Raw genomic sequence first — 7500 nt, 5'->3', positions numbered from 1 at the left:
AAATATATACACATACATAAACATACACGTACACATACATAAACATACACATACACATACACATATATATATACATATATATATTTTCGTCATTCAACTCGTTATCGAAGAAAATAAACAAATAGTAGCGTGAAGAAACGTGACCTTGAAAAGGGTAATCCTACGTATCGAAGAAAAATTATATTTATTATTTACCAAATAATATCTATGGGGTATATAATCATCGGATGAATTACTATCATTCATTTATTTCAAGTAAAAAATTTGACTCGATCGAAGTTTATTCTATCCAATTGTCACGTAGTCGTTCTCCCGAAGTTTATCCTATCAAGAATATTATTTCGAATACGCTGAGTTGGTTGTGTTGTTGTTAATCGAGACGTCGTTCTTGCGTTTCGAACGGACATGGTTAAAAAGTTCGAGGACGTTTCTGTTAATTCCGTGGACGAATAACTAACTCGTCATACATGAAAAAGAGAGAGAGAGAGAGAGAGAGAGAGAGAAAGAAGGGGAGTCAGTCTAGCCTGTATATTTATAAGTCGTTCGCGATTTCTTCGCGCTAAAAGCTCCGTCGACACTCGCAGGACAGCGTTAATGAATTTCTTTTCTTTTTCTTTTCTCTCTTTCTCTCTCTCTCTCTCTCTCTCTCTCTCTCTCTTTCTTTCTGTATGTCTCTGTGTGTGTGTGTGTGTATGTGTGTACGCGTGTTCTGGGTCCTCGAAAATGCAGTTACGTGCGATCCCTCGAAGCTGACGCCATTGTGGTTCCGGCTCGGCCCCTCGTTCACCGCATTAACAGGCATGACTTGAAAAATGTGGTTCCTAACACCAGCGTCCCGTCGGTCGGTCGGTCCATCCGTTCGTTCGTTCATTCGTCGGTCGACTCTATCTATCTCTCTTTCTCTCTTTCTCTCTCTCTCTTTCTCTCTCTCTCTCTCTGGCGTGGTGGAATGACCGACGAGATCGTATTATTAATGCGTCTTCTTGCCTCGTTTCGTTGATAGTTTAGGCCCCGGGTCGAGGGCATACAGCGGATGGAGGAGGCGAATTACAAAATCAGAAATTGCCGGTGTATTAACGGCCTTGGTCGTAGACACTTTCATTTGATTCTTTTTCTTTCTTTTTCTTTTCTTTTTCTTTTATCTTTTCTTTTATCGTTCATTTTTTCTTTTTTTTCCTTTTCTTTTTTTTTTTTTTTTGTTTATCCCTTTCCCCTTTCTCACCTTTCTTTTTCTTTTCCTTTTTTTTCTTCTTCTTCTTTATTTTAACTCTTTTTTTTTTCATGATCCTCCTCCTGCTCTACCTCTTCATCATCATCATCATCATCATCATCATCATCATTATCATCATCATCGTATTTCCTCGTTCATTCATAAGAAATGGACAGGAAACAATTCCATTCTTCTTTAGCTTCTGTCTCTCTCTCTTTCTCTCTCTCTCTCTCTCTCTCACTCTATTTATTTCTTTTTCTTTTACTTCTTATACATTTTCTTCTTTTTCATCTTCTTCGTTTTCAGTTGGTTCGTATTCCATCGTATTCCGTCGAATCCAATGAAAAACGACTGAACGAATGGAAGAGTGGAATGAGGAAAGGGTGGGGATAGGATAGGATAGGGTAGGGTAGGGTAGGGTAGGGTAGGGTAGGGTCGGGTCGAGTCTGGTGGGGTGGAGGGGGTAGGGGGCGGGGAAGAGTTTTAATCGAAGCAAATTAAAAGTGAAGTTACGCAAAGGAGTAATTAAGTAAGCTCGCGAGATCCCGCTTCGAGAGATTTCTCTCTCTCTCTCTCTCTCTCTCTCTCTCCTTTTTTCTCTTTCTTTTCTTTCTTTCTCACTCTCTCACTCATTTCATCTTTTCTTCTTCTTCTTCTTCTTCTTCATCTCCTTCTCCTTCTTTTTTTTTCTCTCTTCTTTTCTCTCCCTTCTTTTTTTCTTTCTTTTTTTTTTTTCTTTTTCCACTTTTCTACTCTTCTCTCGGCTTTTGTTTCTTCGTGGCAGACTGTAGCCATCCAGTGCCCCGTCATTTTTCTTCTTTCGCGATTATTGAACGTCAACTTGTCGAAGCTTAACCTGTTCTATACCCCTACCCGCCCTCTTTTATTCTCTTTCTTTAAACACCTTATTTGTCCTTTTCTCTTCTTCGACCGACGAAGGCCGTCCCGATGAGTTTCTGACAAATTGCATTCTCTATCGTCTCACTATCTCCCTTCATTCTTTGTTTTTTTTTTTGTTGTTTTTCTTTTTCTTTTTCTTTTTTATACTAATAAAGAAGATTATTTACTAATAGTAATAAATTTTTTCTTTTTTTTTGTTTTTTTGTTTTTTTTTTTTTTGAGATAACGATGGACAAGTATGTGTGCGCGTTTGTGTACGCGCGCGCGCACGCGAATGATATATTGATGAGATTTCTTTGAATTTATTTCTCTTCTTTTCTTTTCATTTTTATTTTTTTTTATTTTTTTTTATTTATTTTTTCCTTCAAAATAAATACATACGTCGTATATTTAGAGAAAAATCAAACAAAAAAATGTAAATATTTTCTTTAGCATTTCAATATTAACGTTAAAAGAGATATTGTCGTAGAATAAGATAGATCATGTGCATTCGAAGATATATAATGTATGATAAGCCTCTTAAATAATCCGATAGATTGTGAGAGACGAATAGAGAGAAATAGAAACTATCATACGGGTACAGTAATTTAAAGATTAAACTCAATTATATATATATATATGAATATATATATATATATATATATATATATATATATATATATGTGTGTGTGTGTGTGTGTGTGTGTGTGTGTGTACGTAAAAGTTGTTCGTCATTGGTTAGCACCGTTAACCCTGCTTTTCCAGCGACCCTCATTGAGGTAGTCTCAGTCACCGTCACATTTTCAAGAGGTATTGTCTCCTGACCTGCCCTTGCCCTCGAGCCGAGCAGAGTATAGCTTATATGCCTCGTGAATTTCTTATTGCGCCCATTGTCCGCTTAAGAGAAAGAAAGAAAGAAAGAGAAAGAGAGAGAGAGAGAGAGAGAGAGAAGTGGGAGTAGAGACGAACGACACACGAAGAAAGATTTCTGTGGACGATTTCGGGCCATAATACTACTACTACTACTACTACTACTACTACTACTACTATTACTACTACTTGGTTTTGAGCAATTTTACACGTAAAGGAAAAGAAAAGGTCATGTGAGGGGTTGAAGAAGAAGAAGAAGAAGAAGAAGAAGTATGATGAGAAAGGCTGGAGAAGAAAAGAGAAAGAAAGAAGTAAAGAAGAAATCACATTTTACATTTATAATGAATCGTAGGCTTTTAAAGGAGAAGTAATAGTAGACGACGAAGAAGAAGAAGAAGAAGAAGAAGAAGGAGAGATGAATGAAAAAAGTAGAGATTCGCGTTCTTCTCGTCCTTTTCATCTTCGTTTTCTTTCTCCTTGAATTTTTCTCGACGACGTTTTATCCTCAATCTCGAGAGTGAGAATTTTCGTTCGATCGAGTCTAAGAGAGTGTAAGGTGTTTGGTAGGATAAGATTCATAGGGTGAGAGAAGTTCACATGGTAGAGTGAAGACCGATGGAAAGGAAGAAGAAGAAGAAGAAGAAAGTAGGCGAGGGGAGGGAGGGAGAGTAGTGGAAAAGTTTGAATAAAATATTTCTGATCGTACGAGGCACGTGCATTGTCTTTTTCCACGTTGCTGAAAGTTTAAGTCCTTTTATCATCATCCCATAGCGTCGACCTTGCCGTTTAGGATCGTTTATACGTAATGCATAGAATAAAAAGAAAAGAAAAGAAATAGAAAGAGAGAAAGAGAGGAAGAAAGAGAGAGAGAGAGTGAGAGAGAGAGAGAGGGAGAAGATATAAGTAAGTACTTTACGTACGTATGTATGTGTAGTATACGTGTGTATCGCGTAAAATCAATGGTTGGATCGGTTCCCTTTTTCTTAAAGTAACTGCTTTAAAATCTCTTCGTTCTTTCGAATAGAGATTTCAAAAGTATTATTGTAGGTCGTCCAAAGAAGAAGAAGAAAAAAAAAAGAAATAAAGAAAGAAAGAAAGAGAAATAAATGAATAAATAAATAAATAAATAAATTTAAAAAAGGAATAACACAATGTTTCGTTTTATTATAAAATACAAAAAAAAAAAAAAAAGAAAAAAAGAAAAAAAAAAGAAGAAAGTAGCTGCGTTAATTATTCGCCATTCCTCTGGAGAACTAATTGTTCACGGTGAAGCAAATAAATGAAAATAAATAAACAAAGAAAGAAGTAATAATGAAATATTTCGCTTTTATATATATATATATATATATATAAAGAAAAGAAGAAAAAGAAATTGCGTTAATTATTCGTCATTCCTTTGGAAAGTTAATTGTTCACGGCGAAGCAAATAAATGAATAAATGAATGAATAAAGTAAATAAAATAAATAAGTAAATATGTTCACACATTGTTGAAAAGTTTAAATAGATTTAAAATGAAATAACGTTGAAAACTTTATCCCATTGAGAGAGAGAGAGAGAGAGAGAGAGAGAGAGAGAGAGAGAGAGAGAGAGAGAGAGAGAGAGAGAGAGAGAGAGAGAACCCATTGGAAAAAATGATTGAGGAGCTTCGAAGAAGAAGTCGAGGATGTTTCATTAAGGCCCTTCGATTCTACCTGCTCTTTCCTTTTCATCGAAGAAATCCAAGGCGATAAAAATGATCCACAGTGGTAGGTTCGTGATTGATCGTGAGCGGTGGATTAGATTGAAGGGAAGAGAGAAAGAGAGAGAGATAGAAAGAGACAGAGGAATAGTTCGAAGGTGGGAGAAAGAGAAAAGGTAGAACGAGACGATGAACCCTTCGAAGGTATACGGGATAGCTAACTTTCTGTACGCGCGCGTGTGTGTGCGTGTATATATGTATATGTATGTTGTATACGATGTGTGTACTCTTAGCTCTCTAGGTATTGTAGTTCTGGTGCGTGCGACACATCGTCGATGCACCGCATAATCCAGAGTGGGTCATTAATGTTACATCGAGCAAGCGAAGGGACAAGCCAAGCAGTCAGGCAGGCAGTCAGGCAGGCAGGCAGGCAGGCAGGCAGGCAGGCAGGCAGGCAGGCAGGCAGGCAGGCAGGCAGGCAGGCAGGCTGGCAGGCAGGCAGGAAGGCGTCCCTTAAGAATTACGAGCGGATTTTATCCACGAATTATCTCGTGGTTAGATTCATCTTCGTCGCGCGTATACAACGGCAAAGATTAAAAGACAAAAAAAGAAAAGACAAAAGGAAAAGAAATAAACTGAATCTTACGAGACCTTCTTGCGTGAAATCTCGTAGAAAAAAAAAAGAAAAGAAAAGAAAAAAAAAAAAAAAAGATAGAACAGTACGAGAAGAAAGAAAAATATTTTTCATTCTCCAATTATTTTTCATTTATTATGCGTGTTCGTTACAATTTCCATACAAATTTTCATAAATACATATATGTATATACATATATATGCATTTACGAAATACAAATGCTCCCGGTACGTTTTTAAAACGAGATAATCATCAATGAGATTTAACGAGCTCAACGATGAAATGAAAAAAAATTTCGATTCTTTAAGATAGATAAAGGAAATATTAGATAATGAAATACAATTTTTTTTTTTTTATCGTAAAATTAATACATATTAAATTGACCTCGTGTGTAACATATACATTATTATTAGTTAGTTCGTTGTAAGTAATTTTATAGTACTGAGGATTGTTTAAATTGTTCATTGTTAAAAGTGTTCGCGATCAGAAGTAAGAGATAGATAGATTGATATTAAATAGATAGAAGATGAATAGAGATGATTAAATGGATAAAGACCGAGACGGAGAAAGAAAAATATAGAGAAAATCTCTGTGTTTTCTGTTTCTGTTTATCGAAGGAGATAACAATGCGCAATTAGTCGGAAAGGAAACGTAGGTATATATGTTAAACGGGTACACGTCTCGTTAGATAGAAGCGGCCTGTCGAAGTCAGTCAGGCAAACGCGTCCATACGAGAGGGAGAGTGAAAGATATATATATATATATATATATATATATATATATATATACATATATACATATATACATATATATATAAGCTCGTGCTGTAAATCGAGATACGCACGAATTACCTTCGCTCATACTACCCGAATGCTGTTTATATTCATTAGTAAGTGCGCAGCGCGCGTAGGTGGTAGGCTTACGATGTTAATCGTAACCTTACACGGCTACGCTTTTCTCGGTAATTAAATCGTCGCTTGTAAGAGCCACCCTCGAGAATGACGTCGATGGTAGAGGTAGGTAGGTAGGTAGATAGGTAGGTAGGTAGGTAGATAGGTAGATAGGTAGGTAGGTAGGTAGGTAGGTGTCAGTTGGTGCTGATGGTTTCACGATTCTACAATACTACGCTTCTGCCGTTAATTGTATTCAAGAACGAAAATTAAATTCTTATTATTATAATCTGGAATATCTTTAGTCGTGATTCTCGACGACTAACGAGACTTACTAACTATGACGAAAGATTATTAATTGTGCATACGTCCATAAACATATATATTAACAGCGCCGTAGAGTCAACATATGTTAAGTTTATATGTATATCTATGATATATGTCTGTATGCATGCGGATTGGTGATAGATAACAGAATTCTCACTTTAATAATGCTAATTCCCTATTTGTCGAATTTTTCTTTTTTTCCAATGATTTAATATTAAACTGATCTATTTATACGGATGATGATGCATGAAAAGATAAATGTGTCGCGTCTATTTGGAAAAGTATGAGTTACCTCTTTGAGAGAATTTGTTTTTAAACGATATGATATTAAAAAGAAACAAAAAAAAAAGAAATAAGAAAAAAAATTAATATATATATATATATATATATATATATATATATATATAAGGAAATAAACTAAAAGAGATCTCCGATTTTAATGTAATATATGAGAGAAAAGTGATTTATCTCGATTTACCTGACTTCCAACTTTAACTTGAAGAGAAAGAGATTAAAACGAAAAATTCATTCGGTAAAGGTTCGTAAGATTAATAGAGCTACCTCCTGCATTATATGTATGTATGTATGTAAATATGTATATACAGGAATATATATAATAAAATTGCTTGTATATCCTTACTAGTGACTATCGTAAAAAAAAAAAAAAAAAAAAAAAAAAAAGGAAAAAAAGAAAAAAGAAGAAGGAAAAAAAAGAAAAGAAGAAAAAGAAAAAAAATTATCTCTTGTGTATCTCTCTGGTATAACAAATTATAATAATTTTTTCTCTCTCTCTCTCTCTCTCTCTCTCTCTCTCTCTCTTTTCAATTCAGGAATCGAGCGTTTTAACCAGGCACGTTTTCTTCTTCGCTATTAAGTCGTAGCCGGATGCGTGAAGAAGATTAAGATCGACAATATTTCTCGTTCGTTAGGTAAGATACTCACTATACAGTGGACAGGTGAAAGACGTCGATCGGTAAGACTAAGACTACGACAACGACAATAACGACAACG

The sequence above is a fragment of the Vespa crabro genome, chromosome 2 (assembly GCF_910589235.1).
Source record: "Vespa crabro chromosome 2, iyVesCrab1.2, whole genome shotgun sequence".
Classification (NCBI taxonomy): domain Eukaryota; kingdom Metazoa; phylum Arthropoda; class Insecta; order Hymenoptera; family Vespidae; genus Vespa; species Vespa crabro.
This window is presented reverse-complemented; position numbering follows the sequence as displayed.